Genomic DNA, 19,499 nt, shown 5'->3' on the forward strand with positions numbered 1-19,499 from the left:
TCAGCATGGTTAGAGAAGTTAATGTTTAACCGATAGTCGACCTGCTTATTTTTTTTTTGTTGAACCCTTTCTAAGTCTATTAATACTTACATTATGGCAAGGTGACCAAAAAGGAGTACAGTATTCTAGCTGGGGACGAACAAATGTTTTGTAAAGTTTTTCATATGTCTCTGCATGTTTAAATGATTTCAATACCCGCATAAAATAACTCCGACCATTTAATATTAGTTTTATAAAAAACGAAACAAATAACAGATAACTATAATAAAATAAATAAAACAACTTTGTTTTTAACCACCTTTTTTTCTACCGACTAGTTTCAAAGCTGTTCAAGCTACTTTATCAGGTATACTTAACTAATTAATTCTATCCTATTTTATTTTATCAGTATGCTGCGTGGAGAACTAATAAATCAATTATATTCGTTTTGTAAGGATGGTAATGTGAGATGGATACGCTCAAAACTATACAGAACTAAAGAAAATATTGTCTATTTGGTTATTTATTATTTTTTTCTTTTAGTTTCTAAGGTGTCTAATTTAAATATTTTGTTTTCAACATAAAGAAAAAAAAAAGTTTTAAGGCGTTGCCTAGTATGTAGGTGAAATAATTCAGTTAGATGAATCTCACCCGCATAAATAAAGGTTTCAGCTCTTTAACTTCACAAACATCAACAGATGAAAGAATTGAAGGAATATAGATGTTCAAATATAGGCAGAATGGTGAATGTTACACAGTGTGTAAAGTGGCCACTTAAACCAGCCATTGACAGGTCATAAGCCCTGTAGATGCCTAGACTTCTATATTACCTTCTCTTAAATGTTCTTCATCTCTGTTGTAGTATGTTAATATAAACAGCTCCCCAGGGAGTTGAATCCAGATCTTGTCTACAAAAATTTGGACAAACTTAAAATATTGTCAACATAAAGAACTTAAAATAATACCTTTGTTAAAATTATAATTATTTTCTATCAGATAGTTTGCGAATTCAGAAAAAGAATTATTATTTGGGCACTTTAAGTGTTCTTTTACTCTAATATTAATTAACAAATTACAACAGGGATGGAGAATACCTTAAATAAGGGAATATGGAAGTCAAGGCATTAACAGGGCTTATGACCTGTCATTGGCTGGTTTAAGTGGCCACTTTACACACTGTGTAACATTCACCATTTTGCCTATGTTTGAACATCCATATTTCTTCAATTCTTCCATCTGTTGATTTTAGTGAAGTCAAAGAGCTGAAACCTTTATTGTTGTGAAGAGATTCACCTGACTGAATTATTTCACATACTAGGCAACGCCTGAAAACAATTTTTACAATTTTTAAACTTCTTCTTGGACCAGTTGGTTTCATTACAATATTTGAGTTTATCCAAATGTTCATAGACAAAAGACTGGATTTCACCCCCTCGGGGGTCATTAAGAAATACAAATTACAGCAGGGATGGAGAATACCTTAAATAAGGGAATATGGAAGTCAAGGCATTTACAGGGCTTATGACCTGTCATTGGCTGGTTTAAGTGGCCGTAGTTTATTTTAGTTTTTCCAATGTAGATTGAATCGCAATCATTACAATCTAATTGGTTTATACCAAATTTATTATATTATAATAATTTGAGGACTTCGTCTTTGTAATTTTTTTATGTTCCTATATAATTAGTTGTGGAGAATGCCGGTTGAGTGTTTGATGGTAGGGAATTGGATAATTGTTTAGAAAAATTGACATTTATGAAAATAATCTGGATCCATTGTTAAGGTACGCAGCATACGGATTTAGATTTAAATGTTTAGAATTCATTAGTTACGTATACCTTGACAAAGAAGCTTTTATAGCTTTGAAACCATTCGGTAAAACAAATGGTTAAAAACAAAGTTGTTTTATTTATTTTATTATAATGAATAACCACAAAGTTAGTGCTCAAATTATAATTTTTTAAACAAACTAACTGTTATCAATATGTTTCTTTTTTCGGTGAAACAGTGTGTGTTGGATTTGTTCCGACGTTTCGGCTTCCATTGCAGGAGCTGTCTTCAGGGTAAACTGTGTGTTTTGTACAAATATTATTCAATTAAGTACTAGAAATTTGTACCGTGTCGCAGTCGGCAGTAGTCACATTTCTATTCATTTTTGTAGTATGTAGTGCTGGACACCATGTTGAGTTTAATTTCAGCCCGCCGTCTTTGTTTATGTTATTTGGGTGTCTGTGTATTTTAATTGCCTCTTTTATTATTCGTGCCCTGTTATTACTGGGTTTATATAACATTTTTGGTTCTAAGACGAAAAAATGACCGGTATCTATAAGAATTCCGCTATTGCGGATTTGTCAGGGTGCCCAAGTTTACACGTTCTTTTGTGTTCGTCAATCATTTTCTTTGCTGTGCGCCCTGTTTGTCCCGTGTATACTTTATCACCTTCTTACGTACTAGTACATAAACAAATACTTTTCCTATAAAACACACAGTTTACCCTAAAGATGACTCATGCAATGGTAGCCGGAACGTCGGAACAAATTAAACACGCCGGTATCACCCAAAAAAGAAACATATTTAAAACAGTGACCGTGAAAACCTTCGCACCTATTTAAATAATAATAATAATCATGGTTTATTAACAAAAGTAACAATTACTTTATTTTTATTTATTTATTTGACGGACTTATGCAGTCCATTCTAACGATGGTCTATACAATTTCTTATAATAAATACAGGCACTATTAAAATAAAATACAACTAAATAAAATTATAGCTACGACATAAAAAATAAAAATTACTACCTTAAGACAAGATCCGGTCTATCTTAGTGAATTTTTAAATCTATAAAGACTTACACCAAAAAAGTCCAGATCTTGTCTCGAGTTTACAATACGACACAATCGGGACATTGGTGCATGCGAGCCATAGTTTGTGCTGTGTTGATCGAGGAACAGCGCATTATTATTTCGCAACCGGCGGATCGGAACATTGAATGCCACCTGTTCCAGTAATGATGGTACATCAATTAAGCCATTCAGCAAATTAAACATAAATATGGAGCCAATGTTATTTCTACGTTTTTGTAGACTTGACATCTCTATCTACTACATGCACAGTTAGGTAATAAATTTCTCTGGATCATGTCTAGTCTGCGCCTAACTAGGAACAATCTATTAACTCTTATTTTGACCAGTCTGTTTTTCGGTTGTCTGTAAGATATTGGTTTTAGCAATAAGTGCGCAAGAGTACTTATTCTTGGTACTTGAAGATTTATATTTAAAGTATGGACATACATTAATAAATCAATTTGAAAACTAAATTATAAGGTGTTTTAATGCCCGTATTAAGATATTCGCTGGGAGCTTAGACTGACAGCAGGCCCGCGATATAACGCACAGTTACTTGCATCATCTACCACAGTGGAGTGTTGCAAGTTCCCGACAAGAGCAGCCACGCAACACGACAGGTTTGGTGCGTGTTGCGTGTTGTCGAATTCTTACCACTCCGCAACAACTGGACCGTGCCAGAAGCCACTCGATTATAGCCAAATTGACATTATATTAGATAACACGTTTGGCATTAAAATTTCTTTAACGACCGCCGAGTGACAATGAAGATTCAATGTTTGGGCTATGTCTAATTTTTTTCTTATCAAAGAATGGATTTCACCCTCTTCTTTTTACATTTTTTTTTTTAAATATAAATTTGGAGCCCTGTATTTAGAACCCTTACGTGTCATATGAGAATTATACTGAAAAAAAGCAAATATAATAGTGTTGAAAAAATGAGAAAACAATTGAACTGGATAGGAATAAAGAAAAGACTATTGTATAATGTATTTGTATTTATATATAAAGTGTTTAATAATCTCATGCCAAAGTATTTTATAAGTGAAATTATATTAAATAGAAATGTACATAAATATAGGACAAGAAATAGAAATAGGATAAGACTACAACTTATGAAAAAAACAAAATCACAAAATAGCTTAATGTATAAAGGGTTAAAACTGTATGATGAGATGCCTGAAAGTATGAAGAATGAAAGAAAACTTACGGATTAAAAAAAAAAAATGTTATGTTTATTGTAATAATGTAGTTATGTAAGAAATATTTAATAAGTATTTGTTATAATTGTAAATATATTAGTTAATATACAATGTAATATTAACTAACTTAAGTAAATAAATAAAATAAAATATACATTGTACACCGTCCTGTGAGCAAGTCACATGTGAAAAGTTGTCTCTCTGATAAATCTTTGTCATATTCTGCGTCAGCAGATTTTGTACAAAGTGAAGTTAGTGTTATATAAACAGACTAAATTATGCAGTTCATCATCATCTACACGATACCGATATCTGTGCTTCAGCAATAGTAAAGTGCTCCATATAAGAAACAATCGGAAGATCTTTAAAAGTGAGTAACAATTTTTAGACAGTCCACTAAACTCTCATTCCATATGTTATCAGTGTACAATAGGGTGGGCCGATACTATTTTTTTCCGAATTTTGAAATGAAAGGGGTCTAAAACGGCCAAAAGTATTAACGAAGTGAATGTTGATGGATGCAGAAATAGAGGAAGGCCGAGAAAGAAAAGGCATGACCAAATCCAAAAAACACTTGAAGATTGACATTAGGGTAGGCCGATATTTTTTTTCTAAATTTAGAAATGAAGAGGGTCTAAAAAGTTGCCTTTTGGATTACTTGGAATGCAAAACATTTCAAAAAAAAATATTCGATACTACTTTTGTCCCTCAACCAGAGCTTGAAGTTTTCGAAAAAGTCGAGTATTTGCGCTAAACCGGCTGTCATTTTGTATTTAGGTAAGAAAATCAGTAAAATTAAATTTTATAATGTGCATTCAACCTTATTAAATAAGCATCTAAGGGCGTGAGTTGCACTTTGTTTTGTGATAATTGGGTAGCATTGTTTTAATGAGCCATTGTTTTCGTCAATATTAGCCAGGCGCTCAACGGAATCAGTTCCATTGAGTGTAAACTTTTTGCATTTCGGTAGTTGTAAAACGTGTTCGAATTTGTAATGAGATAAAGTTATATCTTTACTAACGAAAAAATAATTTGATCAATATCAATAAATTACAAAATGTTCAGACACTGATAAACTTCAAACCTCGGTTGAGAGCCAAAAGAAGTATGAAATATTTTTTTAAATAATTTTTACGTTCAATGTGATTCAAAATGCAACTTTTTAGACCCCTTTCACTTTGGTGTCTAAAAAAATAAAAACTTCATACATCATCGGCCCGCTTTAATGTACAAGGCTAAGGTACTCAGAAAAAATCGTTTTTGTTTGTCTTGGAAATAGGCTGTTCAATCACTGATTTTGGTTTATTACCTTTATGAGTCCAATCACCGTTGCAAAGTCCAAGAACAAAAATGGATCATGAAAATCATTCTCAAAAAACCCTTGAGGTATTCAACGGAAGATCTATTCGCTGAGTTAAAGATATTGGATGTAAGACAATTGTTTGTGGGGTGCCTACTACTTAAATTTTATGATAAATTGAGTGAGGTCCAAAGAACCCAACAGAATATAAACACTCGTTCAGCAACACAAATTAACTGTATTGTCCCATTTGTATCAACCGTCTTTGGTAAAAAGCAGTGCAATGTAATTGCTCCAAAAATATTTAATGATTTATTGCCAAATATAAAAGACTCAAAATGTAAAACAAAAATAACCAAACATATAAATAGTGTAGCCAGAGATTTTTTTGAAAAATATATGTAAATCAATAAACGTAGTACTTTATATAATTGGTACACATATTATTTATATTTTTATGTATTTCATTGCTTTATATTTGTTTTATTATATATTATACTATATTATTTACGTTTAAGTAACATGTATTCTCGGCGCATATATATAATTTATATTTGTATAATAATGATTTTTAATTTCTTACATTTGATTAGCTAGGCATTTATAATTAAGTAGTTTTAGTTTTTCTTTTTTATGTTATTGTTTTATTAGTATAGGACTACTTACGCTCTAAAGATAGAAAATCTACATCTTAGAACAGGCTGTGCCATGTTAGATGGAGACTATCATAAACAGAGAACACTCCGTTTACATTTTACATTAATTGGTTTTATATAGATTCCCTGTTATTAAGTATGTATATTATTTTTTTTGCAATAAATTTATAAATAAATAAATGGCGCGTGATAACTACTTTTAACTACAGTGCGGATATCTGTTAAGGATATTCCATCTTTCCTGCATTCTGCTTCAAGATTATGGCGTTGCAAACTGAAAAATGGGCACTGAAATAACAGACGTTCGATACACTGGGTGAAGAAACGTCATCGCCTGGACCACAGTCAACATAAATTCACCCTCTACTACTTTTACTACTTCTAATATTATCACGTCATTTCCCCGTAGGGATCATTATTATTCCCTTTCCGCTCCTAATGGCGCTTAGGACACTGCATTGGTACACCAATCGCGGCGTATCTTGAAATTTTTTGTTTCATGAAGGTAAGATGATCAGTCTTACGCTTAAGGTACCAGTCCAGGGACTATAAAATATTCCGCTCTGAAAAATCGGTTAATGCCGGGAATCGAACCCGAGACTTCTTGCTTGGTAGGCAGACGCGCTGACTATTACACCACAGGGGCGACAAAGGCCGAGAATGGACCGCCATGCACGTCTATCCTGGCATACATATTTAGCTTCTTTCACATTCATACATCTTGTCATACATGCCCTTCGGTTCTGCCTGCTTTTGACATGACCAGATTTTGGTTTATTTAATCATTCCACGTCGTTCCATGTAAACCCGTTTTAACACTCTTTCGTCATCCATTCGTTCCACTTGACGAAACCAACTCGGAGACCCTATCTTTATGTTATCAATAATACCTGATTCAGATTTACACTCTGGCCTGATTTAATTATTCGTAACCCTGTCATACATTGATGTCTCACACATTCGTCTGAGAGATTGCATTTGGACCGCGTTCACTCGGCTTTCATTCTTCCTCTGCCAGATCCATGTTTCAATTCCATAAGTAAGTGTTGGGACTAAAACTCCGTTGACCTATTTTTATTTGCAATTACTGTGCTTAGTACGCCGTTCATTTTGCTGCCCGCATTCACTCTCCTTTCAACATCTTTTTCTACTCTTCCATCTCTTTGAAACATGCTTCCTAGATACACAAATTCTTGTACTTGTTCGAGACATTCTTTGTTTACATTTATTATGCAGTCATTGACCTACAACAAGCCCTGAGGCCCAATTGCAGTAGTGAATTACAGCACAGTACACCTAGGTTTGAGAAAAATCACGTTTTATTTTATGTGTTCACACCGGAATTTGAACCTTCCGTGTGTAAGCTAAGTACTCAACCACTAGGCCACGACGGCCGCTTTGTTTTTTTGTTGTTCTAAATAGGTACTTAAAAAAAATCGTTAATATCACCTTAATCCCTAAATAAGTTGTAGTAACTGCTGGAAATATAATTCATTTGTATTATACGAGTATTTTGTAGCATACTTCGTTTTGTATGATTAATAAATGAATAAAATTAAATAAAAAAATCGAACCTAGGATCTCAGATACGGCAAAATTACGCGCTAACCACTACACTATAAGACGGAAGAAATTAAATTCAAATGTAACTCGATAATCAAGATCAAATGTTACGTAAAAGTTATTCGGTCTATTGTTTTGATTCAAAAGTAAAAAAAATACTTTAGAACAATGGTGTGACAGAAAATATTACGATGTTGAGAATAAATTAATTTTAAAACTTTTACTTTAATATTTTTTGTTCTAATAATCAGTAATTTGCAATGGAAAAAAACAGTAAGATATTCAAACTGTGATGGAGAATCTTTTAATGACAAAATGATCAATGCCAAATTGCCTCCAATAATTAATTTATCCCTACAAATTCCCATATTTCGTATTTAACAAGAAGTATAAAAATTGGAAAATTGTTTTCAGGCGTTGCCTGGTAGGTGGTATGGTTCAACCGGATAAATCTCACCCACATTATAAAAGTATCAGAATTTCGCTTCACAAAAGTCGACACATGGAAGAGTTGAGGGAATGTGGAAGTTAAAACATGGGCAGAATAGTGAATGTTACACAGTGTGTAAAGTGGCCACTTAAACTAACCAATGACAGGTCATAAATGCAAGCCCTGTAAATGCCTTAACTTCCATATACGATCCACCGTGTCAGCTTTAATATTAACACTTTGAAAACCGGCCGAATACACATAATATTTACTCTGTACCCGGCTAATTTTTGTGAAATTTCATACTTTGTCAAGGGTTTCTTAAACGTGTCATAATTATGAAAATACTCGGTTAAATTAATTGTAACTTCTCATATTTATTTGAAACAATTTAATAAGTAATTTTTGAATTAAAGTTTTGCTAACATTGGCCTTTATGGAAAATTACATTGCAATTTTCGCACATATACCTACAGGGCCTCACTCCTTTTTTTGTGCTTTGTATCCCAGAGCAGTGTAAACACGTGATTAGAATAACCACGCGCTGTGTCCCGGTTCCGTGTTTTCACGTAGTTTACCAGCATCGAAAAAGTACTAATAAAAGTCACTAGATGTCAATAAAGCACTTTTTTGAACAGCTGGTAAACCACGTGAAAACACGGGACCGGGACACAACGCGTGGTTATTCTAATCACGTGTTTACACTGCTCCGTAAATTTAAATGCCTAGACTTTCATATCCTCTTCTCAAAGGTGTTTTTCTCTCTGTTGCAACAAATTTAAATAAGAAATAAATGTATTTGCTACAACTTTATCAAACTTTAAGGACAAATTATTCTTTAAAAATTTGAATGATACTTGAGTTTCCAGTATTATAATTTGTTTTTTATTTACATTTTTTCATTTTAAATTCTATTTTTAAATTTGTAATTTTTTCATAACCTCTGTATATGTAAAAGCCCTTTGGGCGTAAATAAATAAAATAACTAATATGAACCAAAGTTATAAATGAACTTGAATTGGGTTGTGGTCCTGTGGCTAGTGTCTCGGACTCACAGACCAAAGGTCTGTGGTTCGAATCCCACTCTACCCCAACTTGATTCCCATTTTCTAATAGTGAGTTACTTAAAACTCGTTGAAAATGGCCCTCAAAATTAAATATTTGAGTAAATCATAAGAACGCAAATATTTCTTTTTTTTTTTTTTTAAATAATATACAGTTTTCCGTTTGTGTTTGAATATAGTCACAGAGGTGAATGACAATATCCGACACAGACCCTCCATGTAATTTGCCAAACTCGTAGTGAAAGGGGCAGTGAAAGCAGTAGGTTTAATGCGATTAAAGTCGCGAAATAAGAAATTGAATTTAAAAAAAGAGTAACTCGTTTATTGACAAAAAAAAACATTGCTTTTTTATGATTAAAACCGGTATATATATTAAATATTTTCACTGGGATTACCCGTGCTGTGGACACATAACAACATACTTCTTTTTTTACATGTGAAAATATACAAATAAGACTTAATTTATAGAAATAAATTATAAAATGTTAAGACAGTTATAAACCCTACGTATTTGTGTTTATATTTCATTTCTGTATGCCTGTATTATTTATATTATAAAACGCACAATAAAAGAACAAAAACATAACATGATAGAAAGGGGTGACCTGATGGAGACATACAAGATACTTAACAGTCACTAAAGCTACCCAAATTTGGATCCCATGTTCAAGTTTAAACAAGATGCCCGTCTTCAAGGCCACAGTCTCTGGCTGAAGAAAACCAGATTCAATCTGAATCCACGGAAACATTTCCTGAGCAATAGGGTTGATGATGGTTGGAATAAGCTGCAACAAAAGCTGATCTCAATGCGTAGTCTTAGTGGGTTCAAAAATGGACTAGATTTGTTTCGTGAGAAAAGAGAGTGCGCCAACAACTAACTTTCGTTTAAATAGATTTAAGCATATCAGCTTTAAGCTGCTCGCTTAAAATTAATTATAATTATTGAAAAAATATACATAAAAACTATACGTTTGTGGAGCTGGTGATTCAATATCGGTTAAGGCTTATTTATTTATTTATTTTAAAGAAACAAACAGTCGACAATGATATAATAACATTTAAAAAAAATACAGTTTAAAGACAGACCAGCAAAGTTTCTAAATAAAAATCATACATATTATCAAATTGTGTTACAACAAAAGGATGTGTATTTGTATGAGAGTAAGTGTAGATGTGTGTTTATGTGTATTAGTGTAGGAGTAAGTGTTCGGGAGTGTGCATCATTAAATAGTAAGTAGGATCGTATCGCAGCCAGAAATAATAAGTCTTAATTTATTTTAAAATAAATGAAGGGATATGTAAAATATATCAATAGATGAAAAAAAACATTATGGTTAGAAAAAGAACGATAGAGGAAAGAGTGTTGTGCATAGTTAGTGCTACAGACTGGCAGATGGAATTGATGCTTATGTCTTGTCACGCGAAAGGGGACATTGAGATTAATTTTGGAGAGTAGGTTAAAAGAGTCTACTTTATTATTTAATAATTTATGGAAATAGCATAATTCAGATACAGTGCGTCTATTTTCAAGGGTAAAAAATCCATTTTGTTTGGCAGATTGGCTGTAAGTACAAAGCGTTTTATTGTTTTTATAATCTAGGTATTTTAAAAATTTTCGTTGAACATTTTCAATCCTTTCCATGTTTGTTATGTATTGTGGGCTCCACACAACGGATGCAAACTCCAAATTACTGGGTACAAAGTGTTGTGTAAAGTTTTTAATGTATTTGCTTTTTTAAAAGGTGAGACACAGTTAAAGTTTTTAGCACCCTTTTGTCGAAATCTTTATATTCCATTAATAAAATTAATATGTTTGCAAAAACAACTCCGCGATTTATTCGTAGATTACTTTTGAATAGAACTTTAATGTTGTTTAATATAAATATAAACAACCTTGATGTTTATGTTCAAAAAAGTTTATTTTATTAAATCTTAGTAAATAATTGTGTGAGGAATGTTCAGAAAGTAAGTTTACAAAATTTTTATGTTTTTTAAGAAAAGGTGTATTTAAAAAAAAAACAGTATATTTATTTATTAATTCGTATTTTTTCTTTTACAAACTATAATTAACAATAAAAATAATGTGACCTCACTGGGGTTTTCCGTGCCGAGGACACTCAACAATATACTTTTTTTTTAATATTTTTTTATTTGAGAATAAACAAAGAAGACTAACCTAATAAATAGAGAAATTAACAAAATATTCAGACAGTTTTAATCACACTGCGTATTTATGTTTCTTTATTCATGTACATCTATATTATTTATTAACATATTACAACAGAGATGAAGAACATTTAAGAGAAGGTAATATAGAAGTATAGGCATCTACAGGGCTTATGACCTGTCAATGGCTGGTTTAAGTCAAGGTTCAAGCTCCCCAGGGAGTTGAATCCAGTCCTTGTCTACAAAAATTTGGACAAACTCAAAATATTGTTTATATTATTTATATTACAAAACGCACAATGAAAGAACAAAAACCTAACATTAGCTATACACTTGTGGAGCAGTTGATTCAATATTTGTTCGGGCGAATGAGACAATCTATTTTACTTCTACCTTGCTCCACTATCCATTTTTTATAGCCTTTTTGATCATTTTCTCGTTACTTATTGTTTTGATGGACAGTGGAAGTAGGTTATAGATTTAAATGGCATAACACTCAAAATCTCTTTGTCCGAAAGTGGTATTAGTTCGTATTTGTTCAAGTTGTCTTTGTGTTGAGGATCTAGTGATTACATTGTTTGTATGTGTTATATTGTCGGGGTTATGTCTTTCATTTTAGATTCATTTTTTAAGTGTGCTATAATAACGTTTATGATTGTGCTAGATAAAATTGTGTATGAAGAAAGAGATGCGGGATCACGCCGTCCTGGAAGGCCGTCAATGACGATCTTTAGACTTAATTCGGCGGAATTAAGGGGCGCTGGATTGACATGGGAAGAAGCGAGAGTACTGGCTGGCGATAGGGTCTCCTGGAGGCAACTGGTGATGTCCACATGCTCCACTTAGGAGCAGAGTGGAAAAGAAGAAGAAGAAAATTGTGTATTGTTTGAAAACAATTTTTTTTTAAACATTCGGATAATACCTTCTATCGGTATAAACTTTTTGAATAGTATAATACTGAAGCTTCTTGAGTCTGCTCTAAAATCATTCCTTAAAATATTTTTAAAGCCTTTCAGGTACCCAAGTTATTTAAGAAATTCGGGGTGTTAGATATAAAGCAACTGTATTTTTATAAAAATATAATGAATGAATAGGTTTTTAAATTTTTGTGTTTTATCAATTGTAAACTAAATATACCGTGTGAATACTCGTATATAAATAACACGTACTTACATGATTAATTAATATCCAAACACATAGAATTTTTTCAATTTTCAATTTTATTTATTCATTCATATATATGTACATTACAAATTAGAATATCTTAATTCATACATATAGAAATAATTAAAATAGAATTAAGAATAGTCCAGAAACCGCATACGCACATCAAACAGAAGGCGACTCAACTACTCAGAAATGAGTAGGTTTACGTTTTGACCCATTAGTTTCTTTGTAGACGTCGCTCAGTACGCAACTCCTGGTTTGAATTCAACTTTGCCGTGTTGTGTCCTTTTAAAGTTTATAAATACTGCTAGGATTTTATAGAAACAGGATGCAATCACATTTCATCTGTAATTTGCAAATGAATGTGTATATAACAAATGCATTACTTAAAAATTGAATTATTTTTCCATCTGTCAAATTGTCGAAGAAACAAAATGGAAATTTCGTTAGTGTTGCCAGGGTAGTAAATTTGTTTACCTTACTTTGCTCATATAATGAAAGAATTAATGAAAATTAGAACTCATATTAAACAACGCCGTGGGGGACAATTGAACGACATTATCTTTAAAACATCAAATATTATTTAACATGATATAAAAATATCCGTTTTGTGTCAAATAAAATTTATTTTATATTTTAAGCTCAAGGTTCATTAATTCAATCACTCTTATCAAATGACCTATTACTTATTTACTCTGTTGTGTCAATCAATGTTTCCGCGTGCACAATAAAATTTTAGAGCAATCAAAGATGACTTTTTTTTACCTTACATTTGTGTTATGTTTTTATTTTCCCCCACCGTGCAACATTACGCGGCGACATCACGAATGCGCGCGGCGAAATTGGGGCATAGTGGGGGGATTATTAGACACAGTCCGATGTATTCAAATATGATTCTACGCTCCTTCTGGACTATTCTTAATTCTATGTCCAAACATTAGAAAATATACGAAAATTAAATCACTTGCTTTTTTTATTCAAAATAAAAACACCAATGTTCAATTTTTGTGAACTCATAAACTTTATTGATGTGCGAGTGCCGGGTCGAGTTACCCGATGTGATACTCTGTTCTACTGCAGTCCATCGTCGACCAATTACAGCACGGATTCACCAGTAGAACGGATGCATGGACTTGCAAACCAATATGCTAACAACATCGATGTAATAAAATAAATAAAACAACTTTGTTTTTAACCACTTTCTTGTATTAATTATTTAAATTCAATTAATAACCATAAAGTTACTGAATTAAATATAAAATGTATATTATTTAACATCGATGTCTTTAACGTGAGTGTAAATATTTTTATTTTTTTTTAAATTAAAGAAATATTAGCGTTCTTATAATTTACATACATATTTCAATTTTTGTAAACATTTTCAACGAGTTGTAAATAATTTACTATTAGAAAATGGAAATCAAGTTGGGGTAGAGTGGGGTTTGAACCTCGGGCCTCTGGCCTGTGAGTCCGCAACACTAGCCACGGGACCACAACCCGATTCAAATATCAATGTATATGTACCATTTCAAAAGGAAATTAATATTATATTTATATTGTATTATAAAATTATGTACCTAGCTGCTTTAAACGTTTAAACTATATTTTTTTTAAATGTTTATATTTAATTTGTTTATGTATTTTATTTATAATATTTCATACAAATTTTTCTCTCTTTAAAGCTTCTTTTTTTACCACCAAACCAATTATACTTCTAAACACTGTTCTATCTTTTATTTCTATGTATTGTATTTTTAAAAATTTTATCTTGTTTATATACTCATGTTTTATTTAACTTCTATGTACTTTAAAAATCGACATAGCACATCATTTTCCAGCTTTTCCTTTTCCGTCCAAGCTGCTAGACTCTGGAATGAGCTACCTCTTCATTGAAAAATGCGCCCTATCTAGCCACATTCAAGAAACGCCTGAAACATTACTATATATCCTCAGTATCCTGAACTCTCTGAGTTTAACTGTTTTTTTTTTCTTAAATGTATTTTTTTATCTCTTTTTCTTTCCTTGGTTCCTCTTTCTCTTCCTCCCAAACTCATTATCTAATCCCAAAATCCTTATCATTTAATAATTATAACACAGTGTGTCTTCAATAAATGATTGCGAAGTCCTTCAAGCTGACTTAGATATAATCTGTTGTTATTGCAAGAACAATCAGTTATTATTAAATTCTGATAAATGTCTTGTCATGTCATTTACTCGAAAGAAAAAAAGTATACTATTTGACTACAAACTATCTGGGAAAATTGTCAATCGTTCAATCAAAGCGAGAGATTTGGGTGTACTGATGGATGATAATCACATAAATACAATAGTAGATAAGGCGTACAGACTTCTAGGGTTTATCTTACGAATCTCCGAGCCATTCTCATCACCAAATACATTCAAACTTTTTTACTATACTTATGTGCGAAGTCAACTCGAATTCGCTTCATAAGTATGGTCCCCTCAATATGATGTATATATTAATCAAATTGAAAACATTCAAAAGAAATTTATAAGGAGCCTGGAATATCGTTTTGGCAACATTGAAAATAATTACGGCGCATCTATGATTCATTTTAAAATAGAATCACTACAAAAAAGGCGCCTAACATGTGATTTACTTTTTCTTTTAAAAATTCTGAATAATATAGTTGATTCGCCGTATCTTTTACAAAATATTGGTTTCCGTTGTCCTCTTCGCTATATCAGATTAAATTCCCTTTTTTATACACCAACTTGTAAAAACAATTATACCTCGAATTCATTCATTAGACGTACCTGTAAAAATTATAATGGACTCAGTATTGATGTAGACATTTTTAACTGCACGTTGCATTTGCACAGAAAATTTCTTCATGGGGTCGATTATTTGGGATAGTTGCTGAATGTGCATCTCGAGTGGTTTGTGCTATATATATGTGCCGCATGTAATGTATATGTTTGTGTATGTTTTATATGTGCGTTCATGTGTGTGTGCGTGGATGGCTCGGAGTGTGCATTCGGTATTTAACTTCCATGGAAAACGCAAATGTTAAAAATTATTATTTTCTCACTTAAAATTCTTTTTTTTTTGTCACAATGTTTATATCTTTTGCATAATTTATGAAAACTTAATTGGATATTTATGTTAAAAAATTGTTGTTTTTAATACTTATCATGTATGACTGTATGTTTTCTGAATAATTAAAAATAAACTGTGTAATTTTTTAAATATTTTTGGTCATTGAAGTTAAAATGTGCAAGCCATATCTCCCAATTCAAAAAACAGCTGTTCTTTTAGTTAATTAGTTTTTTTTTTATTTTTTGTATTTTGTGAATGTATCTTTCGGTACATGTTTATGATTTTTTAATAGAAAATTTTGACCAATTTCTTCTTTTGACCAGTACGTTTGGCATGAAAAAATTGCTTTTAGCAACCAGTCCGCCAAAAAACTTATTCTTTGAACTTGAATATTTAAATATATAAAATAAAACAAAAATAAAAAAGGTAAACTATTCCGCAAAATTCTAAAAGGACACTCACACACTACGAGGAGTCTAACTAGAGGATGAGTCATGGGGTCGACCACAAAGTCTGAATTTAGGCAAAAAAAAATCAGGTTTTAGGGACCCAAAATATTGGACGTATTGCCCGAACATAATGAGTTCTTGACCCGGATTTACTTAAATACATTTGTTAAAAAATGATAACCAGGTTTGGGAAGAGCAATGTCGGAAGAATTACTTAAACTTAGAATAATATTAACAATGCAGTTTTGCGCAGTTAACAATGCAGTTTTTGTGTCGACCCTAAGTGTAGAACTGAAAAAAATTATGATGAAGCTGAATGCTGTCGAAAAGCGATCTCCCAGGCAAATATGTCATAAAACAATGTATGATAGGTGCACAAATGTTTAGATCCGTTCACTTTGCAGGGCTGAGACAAGCATTATCGACAAAATCAAGAAAGGAGTTCTATCTTGGTTGGGCGAATGAACGGCGAAAGAAAGGCTAAAAAGATTTACGAAACTAATGTTGATGGATGCAGAAATCGACGAGTACCGAAAAAGACATGACATGATCAAATCCAACAAATACTTGAAGATGGACGTGTCAAGAGTAGGAATAATTGGCGTGCGTGCATGAGAAAATGGATAAATGTAGAGGAACCGAGTTATGTATGCAAAGACAGACTGATGACTCTATGCTTACCTCTTTGGCGAAACGGTTTGATGGTTTGTTGTTGTATGCAAAAAACATATTCAAGAGCATGATCAACATGTATGACTTCGAGCTAACCCATGCCGATCCATCTTCGTCTCAGTGTATTAGTAGCGAAGAGATCTATGAAATGCAGGAAGATATATCCCAAAGAATTTCAAGTCGTGGTATGAATTGACTAATCTACACATTCTGTACATAAAAACAAAAGTTGCTCCTAGAAGATTTAATGAATAGCAGAATTTGACTTCTGGTGACACGGTTGGGAACATGAAAAGAAATTGATTGCAACAGAGATGGGACATCACTTATAGCATCAAGTATTTTAAAAATGAATATAAGGTCCATCTCAGTTCTACGTCTCTCCAATGAAGACAGATTAAGAGATTGCTCTATTTCAAAATAGGAATAATTACCCCTTTATAATCCGAGCAACCATGCCACTTTTTTACTTCTTTTCCTGCGTTGGACAGACTCAATATGGTCTATTGTTTTATTTATATAATTTATATTAAATAAACTAATCTGGAGTTGCTCTGTATTTAATCCGTTGGCGATAAGTTTTTTTTCAAGACCGTAGTGGACGAATATTTTTTTTTTTTTTGCAAGCGAGCTGACAAGGATTAGCCCTAGATAAGTAGTAAATAATATACTCATCTTTCCTCATTTTATTCCCTTTTCCCATTGATTCATAGTATTAGTTTTAATTAATTTACGTGCAAATATTACTATTTGAATTGTTTTATACATTTAATTTTATTATTTACATTGATTTTTTTTATTTTTGTTTATTGACATATCGTGTCCGTTTGTTTTCCAAATAAAGAGAACTAGAGGGCGCAGTAATTATTCATAGCATCTTCACAGTACACTGCGCAAATATCGTGAGCAGCTCTGGCAGCTTTATTCCTCGCGTACATAAAATGTCGAATATGGTCACTTTCCACGGATACAGATTATATTAACTCCTGTGTAAAATAGCACTTATTTTGTTGGTTGACTTAGATAAATTGCCATTAGGCAATAAGCCCGCCAATGTACGAATATGTATTACGTTCAATAAGTTAAATAAACAAAAAAACAAGTGTGTTTTTTGACACCATATTAAAATCAAGTAGAAAACCATAATTAAAACTAAAACTAGCTTCATAATTTCGGTTCTTTGTAAATATTATATTTATTAAAATAGCTGTTGTTTCATTTAACAATTTTTTCTAAAATATGTATCTAGCATAAAAGCACATACAATATCTCATATAGAAGAAGATTTTCTTTCAAATGACGTATTACCTTTTTTATTACTTTTGGTGTTCATTTTTAAATTATTAAAAAATACGGTTTTGTTATTTAGTTGGTTAATTATAATAAATTGCCATTTGGCAATAAATCCGCCAATTTAAGAATATGTATTCTGTGCGTAAGTGTGTTTTTTAACATAGTATTATAATTATGCAGAAAACTATAATTAGTTGCATAATTTTGGTTTATTTGAAAACATTGAATTATTTTAAATGGCGGTGGGTTCTTCAAAAAAAATTTTTCGGCAGGTATTTTTCTAACCAAAATATTGATCGATTTATAATTTGCAATGTTTATTTTTTTAATATGAACTCGCTGTAATTATAACAAATACAACCCACTCAGAACTTAACACTTAATTAAATTAAAAAACTTAATTAAAAAACCTTAATATCTGAAAGAACTGAGCCATCAAAGACAAAAAAAGGAACTGCCGTGTTTATATTTAAAAAATCCTGAAATATATTTTATTAACTTAGAATCTTACCACAAATTAAATCAACGCCATGCAAAAAATCAAACAAACAATCAATTTAAATTTGTAAACTATAAATATAGCAAGTTAAAAAAAAACATACGGTTTTATGTGGAATCCAAATGCTTGCATCCAATTAACGCACACTTCACTTTAATTAAAATTTGATAATTCACTTTAGTACAATTATTGAAATTTTGTGATGCACGTATGAAAATCAAATTTGTCAATCGACGCCATGGCAAAAATATTTATTTATCTATTTAAAACTGTCGAGAAAATAAAATTAATTATTAATTTTTAAAAAACCTCGAAAATTTTCCTCAAAGTCGGAAAAACTTGTCAAGAACACAAATCCACTAACGCGCACTATTCAACAAGTAAAAAAACACAAAAATCACAATACCAAATACAACATAAAAAACATACAAAAAAAACTCTATAACTTGTCATTTGCCCCCTAGCAATACGTGAAAAGTATTCATAAGGGCGTATTTCCAAATTTTAACGTTTTTTTTTTCGACACCGTGTGTATTTTTTTATTTTTCACTCGGTACTGGGGGATGATTTTCGGGACGCGTGTGTATGGGATCTGGAGCGTATACAGGGTGTGTTTTTTAAAATGCTTTTTTTCGCCTGGCACATTACCGTACGTCTGTGCTCGGCTGTGAATAGCGCAGTAGGCGACCGGTCTACGCGTTCGACTCTAAGCGACTGCTGAATCGGTTCTGAGCGCGGAGTGGCAGCTTCCCCTTCCAAAGACGAGGCTGGCAACCGATCGTTTGATTAGCGCTGGAAAAATCACAAGTCATAATTAATTTTCCATCTAAGCAATGCTCCGTCACGTGGTGAGCATTTTCGCAGTTAAGCATTTTAAAATTTATTTAATTTAATTATATGATTAACATAGTCTAATATATATTTACAACACAATATTTTCATCTATACTTATTCTAACATTATTCATCACTATTGTACACATGCTATCCTAATTTAAAATATTCAAATTGTTCAATATTAACACTTTTATTAACCTATGTATATTCACTATTATATTACAAACAAACAAACCATCACGCCGTTTTCCCGTAGAGGTAGGCAGAGAGGATAGAACGCCATAATACTCTATCTTGGCATACAGACCTCGCTTCCTC

The sequence above is a fragment of the Micrasema longulum genome, unplaced genomic scaffold (genome assembly GCF_059751315.1).
Source record: "Micrasema longulum isolate JH-2025_06_02 unplaced genomic scaffold, ASM5975131v1 h1tg001558l, whole genome shotgun sequence".
NCBI classification, from domain to species: Eukaryota; Metazoa; Arthropoda; class Insecta; order Trichoptera; family Brachycentridae; genus Micrasema; species Micrasema longulum.